Source organism: Cupressus sempervirens, chromosome 3 (assembly GCF_028749045.1).
Source record: "Cupressus sempervirens isolate cs-2001-9-10 chromosome 3, ASM2874904v1, whole genome shotgun sequence".
Lineage (NCBI taxonomy): Eukaryota > Viridiplantae > Streptophyta > Pinopsida > Cupressales > Cupressaceae > Cupressus > Cupressus sempervirens.
In genome coordinates, this window is record NC_143120.1 from 300,571,726 (window position 1) to 300,599,011 (window position 27,286).

At 32.8% G+C, this 27,286-nt stretch overlaps 1 pseudogene; it reads right to left on the bottom strand.

Annotated features, from left to right (window-relative positions):
- Positions 1 to 2,128: 2,128 nt before the first annotated feature.
- On the bottom strand, positions 2,129 to 26,978 carry LOC149566175 (uncharacterized; annotated as a pseudogene).
- Between the last annotated feature and the right edge of the window lie 308 nt (positions 26,979 to 27,286).

A 27,286-nucleotide genomic window follows, 5' to 3' on the forward strand; every position in this document is an offset into this window, starting at 1 on the left:
TATTTTATTATATATAACTTTTTAAAATTGTCTTTCTCGTGTTATTTAATTTTCTTATTTGTTTATTTTTTACTTTAGCTTCCTTGGTTGTTTTTGTGTTTATATATACATTAATATATATCTTTATATATTTATATACTCTATATAAGTATATATAAATATATATTAATACATATTTGTAAGTATATATATTAATATATTTCTATTTATATATATTAATATATATTAATATATTTATTAATATATATAATTAGATATATATATATATATCAATTTATTTATTAATATATATATATATTGCTATATATATTAACATATATTTTATATTAATATATGTATATAAATATATATAAGTATATATATATACTTGCTCTCTTTTTTTAAATTGTTTTTTCTTACTCTTAGTGCTTGTGGTTTAGGTCTTCTTTGCTTTCTTTTGTTTTTTATTTTTATTGCCTTTCTTTAGTTTTAAATTCTATAGTTTTAATTTCTTTATGCTCTTATTGTCTCATTTATTTCATTAGTTTGTACTCCTTTGTTCTTTGCATGAATTTTCGTGCTCTCCCTTGCTATTTTTATATCTCTAGAGGAAGGCTCAGTCTGTAATATCTCTACTCCTGCACTTTCTCATCCTGATGATGGATCATGTAGTATGATCCAAAACGTTGATGCTAAAAAAGCGCACACAATCAAATCCAGAAGACCAATTATTTACAAATGGATTGTGGAAATCTGTTAATGTTAATTACTACATTTTTGTTCATGCATATTTTGGATGAGTATTGGTTGAGTTACAGATCATTTTTTGAAGACTGGTAGTAGGCATGAGTGCACAAACCAGGTTGCAGTATTTTGGTTATATCTGATGAGCAAGATGGAATTGAGGTGAGTGAGATTAGATCATAGTTGAAGACTTGTTCATAAGGCTATTCCTATGTTAGAACATCTTAAAGACCATTCTAGGAAGATTACTGAAATGTAATGTGTGATATGTTCATTGGTAGTCAACTTTGTGTTGGGAACCTTAATGAAGTATCTCAATGAGGTCCTATGTAAATAATTGTACATTAGGGAAGCTCAAAATGCCAACCTCGTCAATTTTTTGGATAGAATATGAAGGAAAGATGTTTTCCTTATGTATAAGCATGATATATTATTGTGATGTTTTGTTCTGTAAGGGATCACTCATACTTTCTAGTTGACAAGTAAAAGCAAAGTGTGTTCTATAAGACATCACACACTTCTCTTTTTCTTGTCAGCTAGCAAATATAAATGATCACTAATATTTTTAGGCACACAATTGAAAGATATTTCTACGACTTGGTATAGTTTATCTCAAGTTATAATATATATAATTATGATGTTATAACATTTTTAAGGGTCAATTAACAAATTACAATAGGATTTTAATTATGCTTGACATTACAAGTTCAGACTACTTTTCTCAAATTCCAAGCTTATTTAATAGTTGAATGTAATTGATAGACATCAATATCTAATAGAATACATAAGTGTTACAATAATTAATTGATAAAGAGGAACTAACTATATATCCATTAATTTACACTTGACAAGCATTTTGGTGTGCTAATCAATGGTCATCAATGACCACACAACAAGCTAATAAGCATGGAAGCTTGTCAAATTTTAGACCAGTTTCAAATCAATTAGTTCCTCCTTTCATTGAAATATATGTTTCTCTTAATTTGTAACCTATATCACATTTCAGCATCTACAAACATATAAATGTTCTAGGTAACACTCAAACCTACAATAATTTTAGGACATGATGTCTTTTCACTACTAGTAATAATCACTTTCTCTTCCTCATCTTTAAGGATCTTCTACACCATTTTCCAAAAAATGAATATCCTCAATAGCTAAAAAGTCTACCCGTAAGAGACATGATATTTATGTATTCCATATTAGTGATTAAGAATGAGTTTGGATGTAACTAAATGGATGTGTTTTGTATCAATGTTTTAGATCATAATTCACTAACTAATGTTAGTTAGAAGTCAAACATCAAATAGTCTAATATTTCATTAGCCTTAATTTCCATATTCATAAAATGAAACAAAGAAAAAGATTGATTTTAAACAATAAGAAAGATGTGATTTTACAACACCTATTTAGACATATATTTACCTTTTGATTTTACCACACTTCATAGTTGCCCTCTAAAGATGTCACTTAGCAGGAAATCCATAAAACTTTCAGTTCTAGTCACTACACTCCAGTTCTTGGGTCTAGTAGTATCCCAATCATCTTCTCCACTAACTATAATCATTGAGGAATTGTTACCATCCAAGTGTAGAAGTTCACCATGCATCCTATCCATAACAAAAGTAAGAAACTCTTGGGCATCTTCTTGCCTGCAATAACAACTAGTTGATTAGCTAAGAGACTATGAGTTTTGGAGATTAGTGTATTGCGATGGATAAGCTAAAGTTAAAACAAGATCCTAGTAGGCCTTAACAAAATAAATTATTAAGAATTTGTGAATAATGATATTTATAAGGACACAAAAATAAGAGAGAGATGATATAAACTTCTTCAATTAAAGGGTAAATAATTAACAAGGGGCATCATTTGCTTGGACATATCTTATTTAATTATTGTAAATAGAAATAATATGATGAGAAGCTTGTAGATTTTATTGAAAATTCTCAATTTAAAACATGGAATAATTCAAGGTTCGAATTTATTTTGAAGGAAATGAAAAACACATTCAAGAATATAAGCCCTCAACAAAGCCCAAATAACAATACTAGAAATGGTTGAAAAATTAAAATATACAAATTAGGATTCAAAAATTGATATGAATTAACTCCACCAATGAATAAATCAAGGTGCCTTTCTTTCTCAAAGGTAATGTACAAGACAATCTAGATTTAAACCCTAAAAGGTCATCAATATGGAGAATCAATCTCATTAAAATTTAGAAGATTTACAAGTCTGGAAGTAGATAAACTAGGTATTTAGTATTTATTTAGATTTAGTTGGTTATTGAGAGATAGGTAAAATCACTAGAAACTTTAGAGATTCTACAAGTGCATAATCTAGTAATTATATAAGCTATAATAATAGATTCAAACATTTTGTCACAGTTTCAATCTAAAACATTCAAGAACTCAAGATTCTAATTTCTTAAACATGCAGAAGAAGACATTAAAAATTAAAGCACTTACTAAGATCAATTTGGACAACCAATCTCATCAAAAATAGAAAATTCACAATGCTAGAAGAATCATTGATTATATATTGAGCAGAATTTGAATAAAATCCACAAAAAATAGATTATTTCTCATTTGCATCAATCTGGCTATGGAAATAATCTTTGGAATTACTCTTTCAGAAACTCATTAAACCAAATTAGTAGTGCCACTAGTTGATATGATAATGAACTAGCATTCTTTAAGATTATATGAAAAAAAATTCATATCATGTTCAAAAAAAATTGAAACTAATTAGGACTCTTCTTGCCACATATAGATAAAAGAGGGTATCTAGTGGGTACATAATCCCAATGAATACAACAAAAACTCATGATTTTCTTGTGAAGGCACTAATACTAGATAACATAAAATAAATACTTAATATTATAATGCATAATAAATAGATTTTTAATTTTTGCAATCTTTTGTGAAAAATTAAATGATTTTTCACTTTGAAAAGATGAAGGTGGAAGGAACTTGGAAATGGAGTACTAAGCATTAACTTCAAGGCAGTAAAAAATTCAATAGAAAGTTATATCCATATGCAATCTTTCATTTTGTAAGACCTTTTTTGTTTATATTATGTACTAGTAATGTGCATCATAATCAAACATTATGGCATAAATTCCTAGACCTCAATCTCAAATCTAACCATAGATAATCCAATTAGGATTAGTTTTTTTTGTTGATGTAGGATAATAGTACCAATTATATCATTAACATTCAATAATGGAAGCCACCACCACCAAATGATAGAGAAGAAAAGCATAGAGCTCTCATATTTTGTAACATCACCAATTCTTGTGCATACAAAATAGAACAAACTTATTTCATGATTTCACAAGGGCAATCCATACATTAATAAATCATAACCAATTTCTCCCTTCAACATGATTTCCAAAATACTATCAATCCTTCCCCACCACTACACTACATCTGGCTAGTGCATGAGAGGTAACTGCTATAATACCCCAAAATTGGCCCATTGCCATGATACCAATTTTGGTCTATTTCTAACAATCCTAAAGACCTATTCCATTAGGCAAATTCTTATTCGGCTACTTGCTACTTGACTTAATTGTCAAATGCAGAAAACCCTAATATACATTCATCATGCTTATTATTTAATTCCTATAGTATTTACTCATATTAGTCACATTAAACCTATTGATTAATATTTAATTTAATTACTAAGTATTTATACTTTAATTAAATTAAATTAAATCTTAAGGCTAATGTACTATGGAATTAAATTTATTTAATTTAATAAATGTGCCTATTTTAATTAATTAAATGAAATTATTTAATTAAATGGAGAACTTACTTCTAATTAATTAAACAAAGTTATTTAATTAAATTGGAAGCCATTCCTAATTAATTAAATGAAATTATTTAATTAAATAAGAAAAGTGTCTCTAATTAATTAAAGGATTATTTAATTAAATAGAAAAGGTAATTATGAGAGCATATCTCATTTTATTAAATTAAATACCTCACCAAAATCTCTCTTCAGTTCAAAAAGGGAAATTTCTAGTTCACTATTGATCAAAAAGGAATTAAATCAGTTAACTCCTTATTTTACTCAAATTAAATCAGTTAACTCCCTTTAATTTGGGAATCTTCCTTTATGACTTAACTTCATCTTCAATCCTGACCGTTGATTGAAATCAATCTTAACTGTTGATGGATTCCAAGAAAGTCTATTTAATGGACCCTCATCTCTTCATTTTAGGAGAGGATGAATTAGAATTTTGCATTGAATTGCTGTTGAAATTCATACTCACATTTTCTCATATTTTTGCATACATTTTGCATCCTTAGCTTAATTTCATTTCGCTTAATATGTATGGGTTAATCTAGTTTTGTTTCAATTGTTCCTAGATTAGAATGCATTTCTCATTCTAGATTAATCTGCACAATCGTATAGATTAATTTTATTTCTTAAATCCTTCGTTCTTAGAGGGTCTGGTTGCTTAAACACCTCAAATCTAAGGATATCTAACAAGCAATTCCCTTTAGATAGAAGGCAACAAGTCGTCTTGCCGGCTGATTTTCGGATGAATAATCCAATGTTCATTCCGGGGTGAATCCACATACAATGACCGTGTTGAAGTGTGTGTGTTAGCATAGGCCGCATATTCATGAATACATTTTTGGTGTCCACCGTGGGGCAAGAAAATCAACTTTTCTGGCCTCTTTCTGCATTTTTTTAATCATTTTCATTTTTTCTGTTCGTACTGTTCCATACAAAATCAAGAATCTTCGTGCTAGACTATTTATTTTTGCATGAGGATTCTGAATCTTCACACAAGGATTTTGAATCTTCACACGAAGATTCTCTGTGTGTCGAATGAGAAAGTGCCTGAGTGCACAAAACTTCGCACGGCACCTATTTTCTTCACGCGGGCTGTAAAATAATTTCGTGTGAGCCTAAAATAATTTCGCGCGAAACCTATTTCTTCACACAGGCAGTAACAGAATTTCACGCAAGCCTAAAACAATTTCGCGTGGCTCTGTCAGAGTTTTCATGCGAGATCTTGTCACAGCTTGGTTTTTGAGCATTTTCGATCTTCATCTTATCTGATCTGTTTCTGTTTCTATTTCTCTAGATTTCTTGTAGCTTAACCATTGTTTTCAAATAAATAATTTTTTTTTAAAAATTAGCTTTTGATAAATAAATTTATAAAATGAATTTTGACTTTTGATGTTTTCATAGGTTTTAGTATTTTCTAAGCTTTTTTATGGGTATAAAAATGAACAAAAAAAGTTAAATTTTATTTTCCCATAATTAAGCTTCAGTTTTCACTAACATGTTTTCTCTTAAGCATCTTTATTTCCATTTTTCTAATTTTTTTTGCAGCATAACAGTAGTTTGCGGGACAATTGGAAAAGCGTGATAAAGTTGCTAAAAATAGGTAAAACATCTACTAAGCGCATTGCGAGGATTACCAGGTAATTCTCTTTGACTAATAACACTTCATTTGGACCTAAAATGAACATCTCTCGTGTCAAGCTTGTGTGTGTTTCCTTCCATGTTCTCATTTTACAACACATGCATAATTTGATACTAGGTTGTGATCTCTATTAGTTTTCATCTAGCAGGCTTAGTTACTAGTGATAGATCTAATTAGCTATCTTGGGTTATTGGACTCGCTAATCTGCCAGCCCCTTGTTTCACGCTGTGGTTGCAAGATCAGCACCACGTTAAAGGGGAGGGGTCTATAAGAAAGAAGTGTTAAATGCTCCACTAGGCAACCCTTTTGTGCTTTCTAGAACTCACTAGTTTCTGAGTTGTGGACTCGTGTTGGCTTGTGTGAGGGGTTAAATGTTCCACATCTTTGGACTCACCTCACATTAGTTAAAGCATTAAGTGTACTGCCTTGTGCTCTTTGATTGCTTTTGGATAGATTTGCTTTCGGGAACTAACATCTTTACACACATAGTAATTAGACCCCCATGAACACTATTCGTGAATCTTGAGAGAGTGGGTTCCTAGTGAAACTCCTCTCTAAAATGGATTCCTTGTAGGTGGGGGTATACTTTGAGCATCTCATAGATAGATGAATCTTCAACTTGTTGATTGAGGCATCCTTTCTTTGGAGAGGTTGATAGATCACTGGGTGTTGATGTCATAGATCTTTAAGAAATACTCTTAGTTTAGCATGTTAGATTAATCTGTCTACTTTGATTGGGCTAAAAGTGAAAAGGTGTCAAGACCTTGAATCTAGAAGCTAAGTCCCCTTGTGGTACACTATTGTGAGTTGGTCACCTTTAGAGAGGGTTAACCATAGCAGATAATCCCTCTACAAGGCAAACTGCGTTGACGGAATCTCGAGCTGTAATAGACATTTTTGACGTGGTAGTGACAACTGCTATATAAATGTCCTTGTGGAAGAAATCTCCATGGGTGTGGTTCATTGTGGGTTGTTAGATCTCCCCAGCAGCTCTTGAAGATTAAGTTCTCGGACTGTGTTGAAACCTCAGTGTGCCGGGATTGGAGATCACCCCTATGAGTCATAAAAGTTACAGAGTCAAAACATTACTAAAAACCTTAGAGAGGCCAACTTTTATTTTTTAGGGATCTATGCGTGATTGCAAAACTTTTCGAAAACATACACAATTAGCTTTCTTAGGAATCAGCGCGTACTAAGTCACTTGATTGTTCATGTGCAAGGTTGCTTTTTCCCTTGCTCATTATTTTCAGACGTGCTTGAAATCACCTACTTGCTGTTCTACATGCTTGTTTATCTGCCTCGTTACTGAAACGATCAAAAAATTTGTCAAAACTAGTTGTTGTTGTAAAATTGGTCTGCCTTCTCACACGAAATCATTTTGGTCTTGCACAAAATCATTTGGTCCTTGCGCGAAATCATTTTCTTCTCGTGCAAAATTAAATTGCTGTTATGAGCCTTCGTGCAGCCCTGTGAACTTCTTCGTGTGAAATTAAACTACTAAAACTGACCTTCACACGAGATGGAAAACTTCTTCATGCGGCCTGTAAAACTTCTTCGCGTGACCCGTAAAGGTTTTTCGCACAAAATCTTGTGTCAGTATTTGCCAATTTGGATTTGTTTTAGCTATCTACAGCCTACACACTATCCTTTTCTATGTTCGTTTATCACTCTCTGTCTGCAAACAGTCTTAACATAGTGACACTTCACTTAGCCAAAGACTTGTGTCTTGTACTTTGACTAGTCTCGTCTCATAAGTTTTTTTTTTGGTCCTTGTCTTAATGCTTGTCATACTTTGTATCGCATAGGTCATAATCTTTGGCTATTCTAGCCTTTAAATCAGACCATTTGTACCTTAGTGAACAACATTCTTACTATTATCTTGTCCTTTTTGAGACTCAGTCTTAGTATAGTCCTTGTCCAGGTTCTAGCTTTTTTTCATTGTCTATGACTGTGGCAACTTGACTTATGTTCTAAAACTTGGCCGTCACTACTTGAAACATAGTACATCAAAATGGCTAATAACCAATGCACTAAGTCCAATGTTCCTAGTGAGGAAGAAAAGCTACTTATTGCAAACATGAAGCAACAAATTCAATCAATGAGTGATTAACTTCAAAGACTAAAAGAAGAGGAAAACACATCATCAAACAAATTCTCCTTGAGATAAAATTTCCCTTCCTTCTATGAAAACCACAAATCACATTCTTGTGATCTTGAATCTAAGATATCTGAGAACACTTCACAAACACCCAAGAAATCTAGAAATATCTTTGAAGAAAAACCTTGGGAACCTAAACCAAAGTGTGATTTCACACCTTTGGGAAAATCTTACGAATTAACCTTGGAAGAACTTCTTGAAGAAAAAATCATTATTTTACCTAAGGTCACTTTGGCGGGAGTGTCCTTTATGAGTAACTATAGTGTCTATCATAAACATAATTTACATAAAACTTCCCATTGTAAGGAGCTCAAAAACAAGATCCAAGATCTCTTTGACAATGGTATAATTTAAAAATCTAAGCTCTCAACTACTAAAGATTCTACTCTCAAGAAGGATCAACCTCATGAAACCATGTCTAGTAATGGTTCAAACACAACTTCTACTACCTCCAACATACATCCACCTTCTAAATTGTCCAATCTTTCCAACACATATTCACCAAAAGAACTCACTACTCCCCTAGTTGACTATGTGTACCCTCAAGGTCTACCTTTAAAGGAAACTCAAGGTAATCTTGACTTAGCTGCAAACCTCTCCCATGCTACACAAAGCAAAGATCCAAAACCTCCATGTGTTGCTCCTCCTATTATCCCCAATCCAACTATTCCTCCATTGTCCCTTTAAGAGCCTATTATGGAGACTCTAGAAATATTTTCAAATACAAATTAAGATACTCCCTCATCCTTGGATTTGGTTTCATGTCAAGAGGACCACTTAAATGATGAAGAAACAAGTGTTGATCAAGACCAAGATTCCTTCATCCCCTTTCAAGTCTTCCAAGATCTCGTACCTCCATCTCAAGCATGACATAGTCCTCCATCTCCCATTTCATGCACCTCTACTAAGCAAGATCAAGATATTCCTTCCACCATCCTTAAGGAGATTACAAAAGACCAAAAGAAGGATACTTTTCCTATACTACCTAAAATTCCTTTTGAAGAGAAAAGTGTTCCCTTGCTCTCTTATTCTACCTTGCTACATTCACTTCCAAACTATGCTCAAGCTTTAAATAATCCTGTCAAAGGTATTGCTCCTATAGCAATTACTCATAAATCTATTGATGACTTTGGTCATATTGCTCACTCTAAAGATGCTGATATCCATACTCATGGTCCATTCACATCTTCTAAATCTATCCTTGGTCTCTACCCATCTAAGCTAAAACCTTCAAGTCTTCCATCCATATTGGGACCTTATGTTCCTCCATCGCATACTTCCACTCTTAGCTCATTACACGTTCCTCCTACCCTACCCCAAGATCAAAAAAGATACACATACTTGAACTCTTCACATCCACCTTTCCATCTCAACCAGTCATATTGGCCTCATTCATCTACAAGTCCCAAGTCCTTTGGAAGAAATTTGGATGATCAACTCAAAAACAAGTGCATGAATCCATCCTCAAAAGTTCACTATGTCTCCCCTAATCGACATGTGAATGTCAAGAAGGAAAATATGCAAAAGAGACTGCAAAGGCCCACTATTCAAAGAGCTCAACCAAAGAAAGTATGGGTTCTTAAATCTATTATTGAAGAAATGCATTCCAAAGCATCTAATGAAAAATAAAAAGCTATATGGATTCCCAAGTCTCTTTTGAAGGACTTGAATATTGAAAACAAATCAAAGTTGACATTCAAGCTTCCAAAGGTTTCCACTCCATCTCCTTCCCAGCATCTTCCTAAAAAGGTTTCAAAACCTTCTACTCCACCCCTCTCCAAAATGGCTTTGCTACCTCATATAACTAAGCCTCAATCTATTTCATCCATATTTCCTCCATCATTCCACTACCCTTCAAGGTGTGTGTCAATGTTGATCTTGCCTAATATCTCATCCACCCTCATGAGATTGTCTAAATCTTATGCCTGCTTGCCATCCTTTCTTGTTTCAGTCTTCCAAAACCAATAGCCTTATGCTCCATCTACCTCTCATTTTCCTATCATCTCCCTCCATTACCTTATCAGTATCTTTGAGCTTACCTTACTATGGCCTTGTCTTATCATAACTTACATTATAAGAGTGATATCTAACTTAAGAAAAGCTTGAATTCTTTCCAAAAACTCTAAAACTTCAAAAAGAAGAAAAAAAAAAAAAAGTGCCTTGGTGAAAACCTGGAAACAGGCACTTGGTAGCAAAAGTAAAGATAAATAAATTTTTCCTATGGTGAAAACCACTTCTTGTGGCACCTTGGATAAGTACCATGATGAAAACCTATTAAATAGGCATCATGCGTAACTCTTCCATCCATGACATCCTATCATGATCTTTCTTATCCTTTAGATGTCTTCATTCCTAAAGTCCTCATCACTCATAACCTCCATAACAAACTTTTCTATCCTATTCAGTTAACCCTTTGGTCTTGATCAATGAAAGAAAGAAGAAAATTCAGTTCTTAACAATCTCTTGACATGGTCATTTTCTTTGATTACTTACATGACACCCTTCATTACACCATGAGCTCATATTGTTATATCCTTTTCCCTAGCTTGGGTAATCTTGTGAAGACTTTCCTTGAGGGTAACATTCACCGCTTCATACTCCTTGCCTTTCCATCTCTTCTTATCCACTCGCTTGCTACTACATCTCGTCCTACACCTTGCTAGACACTGGAACAAAATCAAGGTGATCCTTCTTGAGAGCTAGTAATCTCTGAAAAAATCTAAAAATCAGAAAAAGTCCTAAAAAAAATTGTTACCCTACTGAAAACCTAGCAATAGGTGCCTTGGTAACACCAAAAAAATTCAAAAAAAGAAAAATTGAAAAAAAATTGAAAAACAAGAAAAGTGCCATTGGTGAAAACCTAGAAATAGGCATCATGGTAGCAAAAAAAGGAAGATCTCGCCAAGAAGGTGAAAACTTGGTAAATAGGCGCCTCTTGTTCCCGACGCTCCATCTTGCAGTGCATATTTTGGCTATTCTATACAGTCGCTTTCATGCTTTCACTTTCTTACTTTTCCTACTTTCCGCTCATGTATCCATGGATTGAGTCTTGTCACAACTCAGGGGCATTCCCCCTTAGTGTCAATTTTTTTGAGATTCTCCTCATAGAATCTTCTTTGTGACAATCACCAGTGGTTCTCACTATGTCTGCCTACTGTCGCTAGTGTCACTATTTTTGAGATTCTCCTCATAGAATCTCCTTCGTGATAGTCACTAGTGGTTCTCACTGCGTCTGCCTACTATTGCTAGTGTCACTCTCTTCAAGATTCTCCTCATAGAATCTCTTTCACAAAAGTCACTAGTTGTTTTAATTATGTCTGCCTACTATTGCTAAGGTCATGTTTCTAGATTCCTTTATGGAAGATCTCTCTTGCATCAGTCACCAGTCATCCTGGCTGTGTCTGTCTACTGTCACTCAGTCCTTCTTAGGTTCTTCATCATGAAGATTCCTCTTTGACCTCAGTCACCAGTCATTCTGGTTGCATCTGCCTACGGTCGTCACCCTACTAAAGAGATTTCTTTTAAACATGTTTTGGACACTAGCACTTGACATCAATCCAAAAAAATGAACTCAAAAATGATATACTTGTTTGGATTTGCTGGGCTTTTTCTTTGTTTGCTTTGTTTTTTGCTTTATCATATCTCCTCGAGCAACTCGATGATTTCATCTTTGACTAGAGAAGTAATGACTGGGGGCATGATCTTTTCTTTGCTTTCTGTTTGTGGTTTAGTTCCAGTAAGTTGATTTATTCCTATAAGAGGGGTGTCCACTATAAGAGCCTCCATCTCGTATTGGATGGCCATGTGTACCTCGACTCCTTTTATACGAATACACCAATAATGTTGTTTCTTCTGCTTGTTTTTTGGAGTAAACTCTTCATGCTATAGTAAATATTGATACTCATCCTCCTAAGTGAATGTACGGGTCACTGCAAGTATATCTAGCACACTTCTATCTTAGGTTACGAATGCAAGGGTCGTTGCGGACAGAATGAATATTGAATACTTAGCATAAGAGGAATCTCCCATGTGTTTGGTGTGCCTGTCATGCAAGCAACATGTAGGTCATCCTAGCGTTTATGCTCTGATGCTTATGTTAACTTGCCACATTAAAAGGGACAAATGTTCTAGTCATTCTGGCTTCTTGTGCCTCAAATGCTTACATTTAATCCTAAAAAACCAATAATGTATGTTATATTCATATTTCCATGATTGCAATGTCAGTGGGAATTGTATAACATACGAGCTTTATTTTATATTCAGTGATGATTAAATATCGAGGCTTAGTAACTAGACCTAGGGTTACATTTAACATAGTCTTGCATTGCATACTTCACTTGCATAAGCATGCGATTCAATTGTAAACCTACTTTCACCTTCTCTGATGAGGGATTTCTGATCTCTTCAAAGTATCATGTTCTTTCATAAACTACACAAATGATTGATTAATCACCCTCTTGGCTGCTTTGGTTGCTCTGAATCCATTTTCAAGATCAAATTCAAAATCTGACACACTTAAGAGCCTAAAAAATGTGCTTTAAAATTTTTGCGACCGATGCGATCAAATGCTTATGCAGCCCAAATCTTTCTGATACTTTGTGATTCTTGGAATCCTTTAATCTCTACATTCTCCATATTTTCAAAAATTGTTTTCGAAATAGTCAACTCAAGTCAACCGCAGCTAAATCTAATCAACTTTTGGTCAAAATTGGTCTTTGCGACCTTGCAATCATTTCAAATCAACCCTGAATCTTCTTTCAGATCATTCTGATCTCTTCTCAGATTTCTTCTATTTCTATTGCTATATTGCTTCGCATCTATTTCTAGTGTCTCATCTTTTGATTTCACTCCCGAGGGGGCAGGATGCTTACATCATTGAATACTTATTGCTCGGGGCATCTTGTTCCCTTCTATCTGGCATCTTTGCTATCTAGCTTATCTTTTCATCAATTGATCAACCTTGTAACAGCTCTTCTCAGAGTTTGATGGATAGGTATTGGGACAGTCTAAACCTTGACTCTTGAGGATCAAGCCTCATTCTAGGGATGATTCTACGACTCATGATTGGACCTTGTTATCTTTTATCAATCTTAGGTATCTAGGTGTTCTATCTAGATCCTTGAAGTTTAAGCTTTGTTCTGGAGATAGTCTTCTAAATGCTTTCGATCTTAGGTATCTAGGTGTTCTATCTGGATCCTTGAAGGTTAAGCTCTATTCTGGAGATAGTCTTTTAAATGCTTATCAATTTTAGGTATCTAGGTGTTCTATCTAGATCCTTGAAGATTACGCTCTGTTCTAGAGATAGTCTTCTAAATGCTATTACTCTCGGGTATCTAGGTGTTCTATCTGGATCCTTAAAGGTTAAATTTCATTTTGAAAAAAACCTTTTCAATGCTTATCAATTTCAGGTATCTAGACGTTCTGTTTGGATCCTTAAATATTACGCTCTGTTCTGGAGATTGTCTTTTAAATGCTACCAATCTTAGGTATCTAGGTGCTCTACTTGGATTCCTTGGGATTAAGCTCTGTTCTAGAGATAGTCCTTAAAAGCTTATCAATTGGCCTTCGTATCATCAATTTCAGAACCAATCTCATTTCTTGATCCTCGCATCATGCTTTTTTATTTTCTTTGAATTGAATGTACTTCTCGCACATTCATTCAAAGAGGGGCAAAATGTAATAGCCCAAAATTGGCTCATTGCCATGATACCAATTCTGGTCTATTTTTGACCAATCCTAAAGACCTATTCCATTAGGCAAATTCTTATTCGGCTACTCGCTACTTGACTTAACTATCAGATGCAAAAAACCCTAATCTGCATTCATCATGCTTATTATTTAATTCCTATAGTATTTACTCATATTAGTCACATTAAACCTATTGATTAATATTTAATTTAATTACTAAGTATTTATACTTTAATTAAATTAAATTATATCTTAAGGCTAATGTACTATGAAATTAAATTTATTTAATTTAATAAATGTGCCTAATTTAATTAATTAAATGGAGAACGTACTTTTAATTAATTAAATAAAGTTATTTAATTAAATGGGAAGCCTTTACTAATTAATTAAATGAAGTTATTTAATTAAATAATAAAAGTGTCTCTAATTAATTAAAAGATTATTTAATTAAATAGAAAAGGTAATTATGAGAGCATATCTCATTTTATTAAATTAAATATCTCACCAAAATCTCTCTTTAGTTCAAAAAGGGAAATTTCTAGTTCACTATTGATCAAAAAGGAATTAAATCAGTTAACTCCTTATTTTACTCAAATTAAATCAGTTAACTCCCTTTAATTTGGGAATATTCCTTTATGACTGAACTTCATCTTCAATCCTGACCGTTGATTGAAATCAATCTCAACCATTGATGGATTCCAGGAAAGTCTATTTAAGGGACCCTCATCTCTTCATTTTAGGAGAGGATGAATTAGAATTTGCATTGAATTGCTATTGAAATTCATACTCACATTTGCTCATATTTTTGCATACATTTTGCATCCTTAGCTTAATTTCATTTAGCTTAATATGCATGGGTTAATCTAGTTTTGTTTCAATTGTTCCTAGATTAGAATGCATTTCTCATTCTAGATTAATTTGCACAATCATATAGATTAATTTCATTTCTTAAATCCTTCGTTCTTAGAGGGTTTGGTTGCTTAAACACCTCAAATCTGAGGATATGTAACAAGCAACTCCATTTAGATAGAAGGCAACAGGTCATCTTGTTGGCTGATTTTCGGATGAACAATCCAATGTTCATTGTGGGGTGAATCCACATACAATGACCGGATTGAAGTGTGTGTGTTAGCATAGGCCGCATATTCACACATACAACTACCATCAAAAAATACATGCTTAACAAACAAACAAACAAAAAAAAACAAAGAGTTACAATGAGTATCTAGAATATGTAAGGAAGAAAAGGTGTGTAGAATCACTTCCTACACTAATCTTTGAGAGGACGATTATGCAAATTCAGCTAACAATTGTAGAGATCTCAAGAAATGCATAATTACATAATAAAAATAACAATGACCTCATAATTCAGCTAGTAGTGGGTAAACCACTCCAAGAGAAAAACCCCACCCTCCAAAACCCACACAATGTATTCTCAAATATGGAAGATTACAATATGCTTGCAATTCAAGTTCTTGCAGGAGTGTATCACCACAATTCAAACTCGAACTCAGAATTAGAGAGATACTCCTTCTAGCACTGGTCTTGCAAAATGAATTCAATGATTCAAACACCTCCCCAAGCCCTCCTTTTATAGTGATATGTCACCTAGAAAGCATTTGTGGCTTTACAAAACCATGGGCCAAAACCATGGGCAAAACAACCATGCCACATGTTACCCACTTGTAATTTGTAACTCCAAGAATACCATTTTCATCTCTAATTATGTCCTCTAGTTTAGACCCCCATAAAAGTCATATAACGAGTTGTTTACACTCTAAAAATAGCCCTTCTACATTTTTCTAGAGAATAGACACATTTTTAACAACTCATAAACATGTGGAAAACTACCACAAAACAATTCTAGAGTTTTTTTAGAAAAAGAGCTAGAAAGGTTGAGACACAATTCTCAACATTCTCTCACTTGTTGAACACCTTGCAAGATTCAGGGGATCCATAATTTCATGAATTTAATTGCTAGGGCCCAAGAGGCCCATAGACTCTGAACACCATCTGAACTTCTCTGTGCTTATAGGCTTAGTTAATACATCAGCAACATTCACCAAAGTCTCGACCTTTTCTAGCTTCAACTTTCCATCCTCAACCATATCTTTCAAGAAATGATATTTTACATCAATGTGCTTGGCCCTAGCATGAAATGTCAGGTTCTTTGCTAGGTAGATTGCACTCTAATTGTCACTATAAATTGTCACTATACCCTATTTGAATTCTATATGTGAACACAGTCTCTTTAGCTAGATAGCTTCCTTGCAGGCATGAGTAGCTACCATATACTTTGTCTTTGCAGTGGACAAAGTGACCACAACTTATCGCTTGTTCATCCAATTGATTACACCACCAAATAATGCAAACATATATGTATTGGTGGATCTTCTACTATCAACATCACTAGCATAGTCTAAATCCACATAGCCTTAAATATCCAAGGAATGGTCATATCCTATTCCATAAAAACATATAGATTAGTCTAAGGTAAACCACAAGTATTTAAAAACTCTTTTTACTACATCTAAATGTGCTATTCCTAGATTAGACATATAATGGGAAAGTACTCCCATCACTTGGGCAATATCTAGTCTTGTATAGACCATAGCATACGTCAAACTTCCAATAGCACTCTAGTATGGTACTTGACACATCTCTTCCATCTCCAATGGGGATGAAGGACACTATGAGCTAGAAAGCTTTGTTCCCATAATAATAGGAACACTCAATGGTCTCAAATCCTATATATTGAATCTTCTCAAAATAATACCGACATACTTACTTTGTCCAGGCCAAAGCTTTCCAATTTTCCTATCTCTTATAATCTCCACTACTAGAATGTACCTTACTAAACGAACATTTTTCATTTCAAACTTTGCTGAGAGGTAAGATTTAAATTTTGTAATCAAACCTTTTCCTTTTTAAACAAATAACATGTCATCAACATTTAAGGCAATAATCAATAAATAGTCACCATCAGACTTGTAGTATATATAGCAATCAAATTTGGATCACAAAAATCCAAAACTCAATACATATCTATCAAAATTCTAGTACCACATCCTAGGACTTTTTTTGAACCATAAAGGGATTTCTTCAATTTACAGACCAAATTATTTTTACCTTTAACCACAAAGTGCTCTAGCTATGCCATATAAATTTCTTCTTGCAAATCTCAATGAAGGAAAATTGTCTTTACATCCATTTTCTCAACTTCAAGATCATAAGTTGCTACAATAGAAAGTAAAAATTGAATGGATGTCATTTTTTCTATAGGAGAAAAAATTTCACCATAATCAATTCCTGCAACATGGGAGTAACCTTTTGCAACCAATCATGCTTTATACTTCTCAATGCTTCCATCTAAACTAATCTTCCTTTTGAACACCCATTTATAAACAACAAGCTTCTGCCCTTCAAGAAATGGTACAAGGTCCCATGTGTCATTCCTCTTAAGAGATGCCATCTCTCATTCATACCAAGAGACTCTTCTATAGATTTTAGTTCATCAATATTAGCATTCAAAGAAAATATACACCTCCAATCATTAGGAGAATATCCATACCTTTTTTGGTGCTTTTCTTTTTCTATCAAACCTTCAAACAATATCTAGTTAACATTCAAGTTCAAGTTCATGATCAGGTTCTCCCTCTTCCTCTAACAATTTAGAACTCGTAGAGCTCTCTTCAACAACTTGTCTTTGTAAGGGCCTCAATTTAAGTTTCTTAGGTGTAGTAGGAAGATGAATCACATTTCTCTTTTCTTTTATCTATTTTGGCTATAGGGTAAAAGCACAAACATGTGTCACCATTTTGTAAAGGAAAAGGCTAACAAAAGTATAGTTGTTCTCCTTCAATGACATAAAAATTTCTATTATTATTTTGAATTTTAAAATGATGCAAACTAATGAAATGTGTAGAAATGGATGAATTTTATGATTATATTTTTAAATAATTTTATGGAATAAGAATTGATATGTTTTCCTATTTTAGCTGCTAAAAAATGTTGAAAATTAGGGGTCTAGTTCCCACTACAAAACTATTTGGAAATAAAATTATTTCCCTTTGATCTCAAACTATGTTATAGTTAAGATATATAGCTAGAACAATCAAAAATAAAAAAATTCTTTAGACCTATATTTTCTCTTTTCTAATTATTCAAATTTCAATTTACTTGAAATCGATAGTTTTCATCTCCAACCATATTTTTCAAAATAAACATATTCTAAATAAGATTGAAATTATACATTCTAGAAGAGGACTCTCTCCTCTAGAAAGTTACATAATTTTTTTTTAAAATTGAAATTATTTAATATTTTTTCTTTCTCAAAATCAACATCTTTTTGAGTTTTAAAATGTGTGCTTATAGAATTCTTTAATTACAATATACTATATCTAATTAAAATACTATAAACCCTATACATGAATATTCTTGACTCTAAGCTCTATAAAATGGTGTTTATATGTTAATAAAAAAATACCATAAAAATAGTAAGAGTTATTGAAATGCCATTTTTTTTAAATAATTTTATTTCTTTAGTAATTGGATACAAACTAGTATAAAACATGCATTTAATAGACATTTCCAATTGCAAAAGTGTGAGATCATATATAACTTAGCTAGAATGAATTTATCCAAATCATATGTTTGAAAAAAATTAATATTTAGATAGAAATACTCCAATTTAGTCATTTTGATAAGTCACCCTAAAAGATGACATAGCTTTATACATTTACCCTACACTATAATAGAAGAAGGCTTAGTTTATCCAAAAATAACACTTTTGGAGTAAAATTTTGTGCAACAAAATCCCAAAGCTTGTATCCTTTCACACTATAACTATATCTAATGAAGATATATTTGATAGATTTTTTGTTCAATTTCGTCTACTTCTCATTTGGCACATGAGCATATGCCTCATAACTAAAAACTCTCAGATGTCTAAATGAAGGCTTGTGGCCCAACTGCACTTCCATTGGCATCTTATCAACAAGAGTTGATGTAGGAGACCTGTTTATTAGGTAGTAGGTAGTGGCTATAGCTTTGGACCAAAAATTTTGTTCTAGTCTAGCTCCACTCAGTATACTCCTAGCCATCTCCATCAATGTCCTGTTCATTCTTTCTATAGCTCTGTTCTACTATAGAGAATATGGAGTTGCCCTCTCTCTTTTAATACCACAATCTTTACAAAAAAATTCAAAATCATTGGAGCAATATTCACCACCATTATTAGTTCTCAAACACTTTATCTTCTTTCCAGTCTATAACTTAACCATTGCTTTAAATCCTTTGAAACAACTAAAAACTTTAGCTTTACTTCTAAGAAAATAAACCCATGTTCTTCTATTGAAATCATCAATGAAAGAAACATAATAAACTAACCTATCAATAGAAGGAACATCAACTAGTCCAAATATATCTGAATGGATTATATCCAAAATACATGAAGACTTATGAGAACTTGATTAAAACTGAATGAGATATTATTTAACATAGATACAATGTTTACAAAAATTAAACTCAAGATTGTAGTCATTCAACCCATCAACAAAGTTTTTGTTTATTAAATTTTGTAGACCTTTCTCACCAATGTGGTTGAGTCTCCAGTGTGACAACATAGTCTTCTCTACAAGTAACTTTGATTTAGTTGATAGACCACCCTTGGGTACCTAGACACCATGATCATCTGTTGAAAGAGAAACCCTCTCCTCCTCAAACAAAGAAGTCTTATAAGAAGATCTATTGCAATCAATTATGCATGTATCAAGCTGGTACAATGTACCCAATCTACTTCCTCTTGCTATTACCATAGCACCTTTCACCATTTTTACACCTACTTCAGAAAACTCTACAGGCACACCCACATATATTAGTTTACTAATAGATAATGAATTCCTTACTAGTCCTAGGATATGCAAGACACCATTAGATCTTGTAATTCTACCATCAGAAAATTTCACACAAATACTTCCATGGCCAACAATATCAAGAAATGAATTATCACCCAAATACACCTTACCATCATCAAACATTTCATATTTACTAAACCAATTTCTATTATGATTCATGAGAAAAGATGCACCTAAGTCTATCAACCATGCAAATTCACCTCCATAAGTGGCCAAGGCTATGATGAAAGCATCTCCATCTTCCTTCTTCGACTCAGAATCAGAATCTTGCTTCTTCTTATTTTTCTTTTCATCTTTGTAGTCCTTTTGGAAGTGTCCAAGTTTGTCACAATTCTACTAGATCACCTTGGACTTACCATGAGATTTTGATCTCCCCTTATTCTTGGACATAGAGTGGGCATGCTACTTCTCATTCTTGCCTCTTTCCTTGGGTCTTCCTTGAACACTCAAAGTATTTTTGGCATTTAGAGAGACATTCCTTCTCATCTCTTCAGAAAGGAGAGAACCAACAATGTCATCCATCTTCAGGACAAATGAAGTACTCCCTATGGCCATGACAAGGCTGTCCCATGAATCTGGCAATGAACATAGCAATATTTGGCACCTTTTTTCTTCATCCATCCACACCCCAACTGAGGTCAACTAAGTCACCAACATATTAAAACTTTCAAACTGCTCAGAATTCTTTCCACCTTCTTCCATTCTCAAGGAATACAACTTCTTCATTAAGAAAATCTATTTCATAAGTGATTTCGCTTGATAGATCTCACTTAGCTTCTTCCAAAACTTCTTTGCAGTAGGTTCTTCAAGGACATTAATCACTATAGAGTTTGTAAGACAAAATCTGATGAGACTTTTCACTTTCTAGCTTCTCACATCATACTCTACAGCTAAAGTTGGACCTGTGGGCCTTAGCTTCTTTTTATCAACTATATCCCATAAATCCTAATCAACCAATAGGTCTTCCATCTTCAACTTCCACATCTCAAATTTTGTGCCATAAAAATTCTCTACATCAATTCTCCCTAATGTGCTTGCCATCTTTGCAATCCTGCAATATAGAAATAAAAAGCCTCTCCACAAGCTCCAACTCAAACCTTTATTAGATCAAAAACCCTTGTGCCCAACAAATAGAACCAAAATTGGCCAGGCTCTTATACCACTTGTAAGGGAGAAAAGGTTTGTAAAATTTCTTCATACACTAATCTTTGAGAGGATGATTATGAAAATTCAACTAACTATTGTAGAGATCTCAAGAAATGCATAATAGCATAATCTAAATAATAAGAAATTCATAACACAATGATCACCATGGGGAAACTCTTTTGGGAGAAAAACCCCACTATCCAAAATTGGCACAATATATTCTCAAATCTATAATATTACAATACACTTGAAATGCAGGTTCTTACAGGAGCGCATCACCACAACTCAAACTCAAACTCAAGCTCAAAGAGGTACTCCTAGCAGTAGTATTGCAAATTGAACTTGATGATTCAAACACATCCCCAAGCCCTCCTTTTATAGTGATATGTCACTTGGAAACTATTTGTGGCTTTACAAAACCATGGGCCAAACCCATAGAAAAAAAAACCATGCCACATATTACCCACTTGTAATTGTAACTTCAAGAATACCATTTTCATCCATAATTTTGTCCTTTAGTTTAAACCCCCATAAAAGTCATATAATGAGTTGTTTACACATTTTTAACAACTCATACACCTTTTTCCAACTCATAAACATGTGGAAAACTACCACAAAAAAATTCTAGAATTTTTCTAAAATTTTTTTAGAGTTATCCAAAAAAAGAGCTTACAAGGTTAAGACACAATTCTCAACAAAATAGACATACCAGATGCCAAACCAATCTTTCTAGATAGACTTTCTATTTTATCTAGGGGCTCATAAGAAGAGTAATGTGTAGGAATGAAAAATTGATCATTTAGATTTTTTTGTCAAATATATGCCTTCATATTCCAAGACAAGTTTCTAAGCACACTTTTAAACATGTTATTGACAAATCAATGAACATCAAATAAACATTCAACTAATGAATGCATATTTTAATGAACAATGTAAGAAAATATATTAAGAAATAAATGATAAATAATTTCTATTCCAAGGGCATTCAAGAAAAAAAAGCCTCAAGTTTATGTAGACTTTAATTTAATAATTCATAAAAATGTAATCCTTATTTGATTCAGAGAAAATACATACTTGGGTCTTCCAAAAGAACTAAGTGGTTAGTCAAGACTCACAATCCTAAGTACATGGTTAGACATTGTTAGATAGAAAGACTTCCCAGCTTCAAGCCATCCAATATCTTATCATTTTCTTCAAGGATTGAATCAATAGGTTTCTCCTCCTGAATCTCATCCAAAAATTGAACAAATGCCCTAAGTTTTAGATAGCCAACCTGACTGAGAAACTAAAGCTTTTAGGGTGAAACCAATCATGTTTTTTGAAAAAAATTTAAGCACTTCAAAAATAGTAAGGATATAGTTTCTCCACAATATCAATATAATAGAAATTTCTATCATATGCTTACTTGGTTTTATACTGAGCATGAGCAAGTGACAAACATGTAATAGACCAACATTGACCTCTGGGATATCATGAAATTTGAAGGCTTGTAGAAGTTGGGAAAAAGGTGCATATGAAAGAAGTACTTGCATCGTTGCATTAAAAAGCATAAATTTCCTACATTTTAAAGACATCTTGGTTGCCACCTATTCATCATAAATCCCATCTAACTTGAGGAAATGCTACCAACATTTTCAATTAGGTCGGTGCTTATTTTTCCTTGAGAAGGCTTTGGTATAGCTAACACTACCCAAAAAAATTTCCTACTTTTATCACTTCCATGAGAAGATGCAACATTCCCATTTCCTTCTTTTCCTCCAAATCATGCTTCCCATGATATAGGAATGTTTTCTCTCATCAAGGTTGGATCTTCTATAGATTCCTCAAAAAAAACCATTGCTCTGTAAGATTAAAGAGAATTCATTGAATGATATCACTTACCATAAGATTAGAGATTGATTCAACTAGGAATTCCTCTAAACTTTTAGTTCTATCAATTATTTTGTTAACTTCATTCTCAACTATTGTGCTTTCACTGCTAGATGATAATTTCATTGAATATATATTACCACCATTTGCTATAGTAACTTCATACATCATAAATAAAATTCAAATGAATAATATTACTTTCACGTAGCTATTATGTTGCTTCTAATAATGAAAAATTCAATCCAACATACCTTTTACATTATAAATCCCACTAACAACGTGCTTCTTTATGGATTTCTCACTAGTTCTACCCCCATTAGAAACAAAATATTCATGGTCATTGGGAATATGAGACTTGACATTTGATCTTAGATGATCATTCACCGCCACTCCCCCATTACATGCCTCTTATATAATATTTCAGGGTTCTTCTCCAAACATTCAACTTGACTTTCAAAAGAACCAAATAGTGGAAGAAAGACATTTGGTCCTCACCAAAACATCCAAATACAAAAACCTGGTTAACAAGACAACTAACATAAATTATGCTTAACAATAAAACTTCACTTATTCAAAAAATGTGAGAGCTTGTACTAGCACTTGCACCTTTGAAGGGTTTAAGGGTTATGTTGATAGTTTTAAATGTATCAAATGATGTCAATTTATATATTCACAGCATGTCAATTCATAGTAAATCATTGTTAACATAATTTTAAAATATTTATAAATTTCTCTTCCTTGATACCCAATACACCTTGTTAAACTTTTCTTTCATCGAGTTTCATCTTGTCTTTTCAATAATTTATCTTCTTTGCAGCTTTTATTATGATCTTTGCACCATTTTTCATCTATAAAGAATTTTATAGGCTCTTGGATATTATGACTTGAGCTTTCATTATCCTTCTCCAAAAGCATGAGTGCTATAGAAGCATTGACATTGTTATTAATGAAGTATATACTATTGTAGTGGTTTCCATCATGATATATGACATGGAGTGTAGGAGCATATGAGCTAGCAAAATTGTTGATTTGGGATAATTGGCCCTTCAAATTGTGGATGTGAATGTTAGTTTGAGTCACCTTGGAGGCTACATAAATCTCACAATGGTCGACCCAAGTTCCATCTTTTGTCATTTTTTCATAGTATTCTTGAAAATTCATATTAGTTTTCTAAGTAAAAAAAGGCTCAAAGTATGAACGATGCTACATAACTTGGTAATCCACTACCATGCTATGATACTTTAAGTGTTTCTCTTGGTCACTTCAAGTTGATATGCACCATTCTTATCTACAATCCATTATGTTGAGTGTTTATTTCTTCTTGTCACTCCCATGATGGTTATCCTAGATATAGGAAACTTCTAGCAATGTTATTTTACATCTTAGGCACTTTTCAGCCCTTGATAAAATTTAACATATTCTTGGAATTGTAAGAAATGGATTTCTGAGAAATGGATTTCCAATATTCACACCATTTCACAAACTTCAAAATTTTCAGATGTAAAAACTTTAGAAATTCTTGACTAATTGTATATGTTTGTAATTTTAGGTCATATGTATTTAATTTCAGTGAATGATAGATAAAGCGGTTTTTTTAGATTAAGATTTTGTAATTTTTCTTAAATTTTAAATTCTACATTACAATATGGGAGATGGTTATACCTATTTATATGACATTTAAAATGAATATAAATATTTTTTTACTATAGTTAGAAAGAAGTTGAAATAATAAGTTTCTTACTTCAAAGAAACCCCTCTCTTGAAGCATTAGCAATTCATCTTGATAAGGAAAATTAAGACTATGATGGGAATCTATTGATGAAACTCTTAGAAGATATTTGGTTTCTAAATAGAGTATCACTACATATCCATGAAGTGAATGGAGACTCCCAACCTCTCGGTGCACTATGTTGTATGCCTACTCCAACCCTATCCATGTAATAGGCCGAAAAAATATGGCCTTTGACCGTGCTTTTTATGGATATTTAATTTCATATTACTTTTCACTTGTATTTCAAAAGTTATGAGGAATTTAAGTTGTTTATGTTAGTTAAGTTTCTCATGCAAATTAAAGATGGCTTACATAAAACAATGTTGTTTTGACTATGGATTTAAAGTGCAATTAGACTTTCTTAAAAATTTCAATCTAAGTTGAAATATCCATGTCATTTTTTATACCATTTTGTCTATTGATATATTCCTAATTTCTCAGAGTGTCTATAGAAATTCATTGATGTGTTTTGTATGAAAATTACACTTTCTTAACATTTTTATATTATCTGAGTTGAATAGATATATTTTGACACAAACTAATTGCAGTCAATTTCTTTATTAAATATGCATGCAACATTAACTCTGTTAATTGTAAATTTACGCTGCTATGGTTTTCCTTACGTTAATGCAACAAAAAATTACAAATTTCTATGTGTGACTGAATATTATTGTCATTTTAAAATAATTTAGAATTAGGTGCTCTTATTTTGCAACAATATTTTACCATCATAAGCTCTCTCTATCTAAAGATTCTCCAAATTACAAGCACAAGAATGGAAATAGACACACTCAACATTTCTCCACATCCTCTACGTCACTTCTCATGGGACTATAAAACCCACACTCATCAATTTGAATCAAATCACTAAGAGTAATGTGTTATCTAACCACCTTTTTTATTGATAGAAAATCACACAATAGAAAAAAAACTAATTTAATTACAACTCTATAGTATGATCCATTTTATTAAAAACTATTATAGGACAATATATTAGACATAAAATATAATGTTTAATTGAATTGCATCTCAAGGAAGCCTAAATTGAAGCTAACAAAATTCTCCATGAAGTAAACATCTTATAAACAACAATAGCTTTTGAGTCAACATATTTATAAGTGGTGTTGATTGGTAATTTAAATGTTTTCTTAATGTTGAATCAAATCTAATATCTAAGACTATTCAATCCAAACTATACTATTGAAGAATATATCAAGTACTTATTATTCTATGCCTTTATAGGAATTATTTTTCCTAGTCTTAAATCACCCTCACAAACCACTGATATATATCACTTCCTTCCTCCATAGCTTATCACTAAGTTGCCTTCACTTGTTACATTCATCCATCATTTCCCTTGTACAATGCCTAAATTTCATTAAACATTTTTCACTTTGATTTAATTCCTAATGGATTTGTCCAATGTTCTTAAGAAAGGAAGGGTGTGACTGACCTTAAAATCTTTGAAAATTATCCTGAAATCTCCCAAATTAAGATTGGCTTTTGACATGCCACCAATAATTTGTCTTCATTCTATTCCATTAAAAAAGGTAATAGACTATGGAATAGTTTTAAAATGTTAACTCGGCTCCTAAATTGGTGTATATGAGATTGAAATATAAAAAGTACATTTGGAAATGATATGTAGAGTGAGAAAGTGTCATTGTTCTTCCAAACATACAACAAAATCACCCTTCAAAGTCCTCTTTCCGTAAGAATTCAAACCAACAAATTATCAAAATCTACCTATGATTAACAATGATTCTCAAATCAATTATTGCATTTCCAAAGCATTACTCCCCTGATCTTCCCAAAGCGTTGTAGGTTTAGTGTCTAATTTATTAACATCCTAGGAAACCATGCATCCTTTGAGTATCCTGTCATAGCCTTCAATTCTAGATGCTTGTCTATCATTCCAATTTCTTCTTCTAGCATGATAATAATTGCATTGGTGCACCAGATTGTAAATTGACAAATAGAAACTGTGACTTATTATTGTCCTCAATTGCTAACATTATCTCAAGCTTTGGATTGCCTTGGAGCTGGCCTTGATTTCCATTCATCTATTTTGATCCTACACATTTTGAATGGTATGCTTTCCTACCTTTAAAGTGTGAGGCATATCTTGAGTGCATCACCAGTCATACATATCAAGAGCATTTTGCTGGTGAAGCAGTTGATGACAGAATTTGTTGAAGCTTTACATCCGTTTAGTGCCGTCAATGATGCTAGGATACGCCAGCCCCTGGATTTAGGCATCTCTTCTGCAGAAATATTCTCTCCAACAAAGTTCAATTTGTGTCAAAAATTGAGAGAAATAAGCTCCTTTGACGCAATCTTTGGCCCTTGCTTGTAGCTGCATGAAACCGACCGCTTCAGAACCGATTTCTTGACACCATGGCCGTTAGGTTTCTGCTGCCTGAGGCCCATGTCTTCAAACTTCATGATAGGGGTTATCATTGACTCGGATTCGATGCTCGAAGATCTCCGTAATGACATTGGAAGCAGGCAGCCTTTGTAGAATAGATCATCTGTAGGGCAAGCGTTTCGAACCACCAAACAACCCA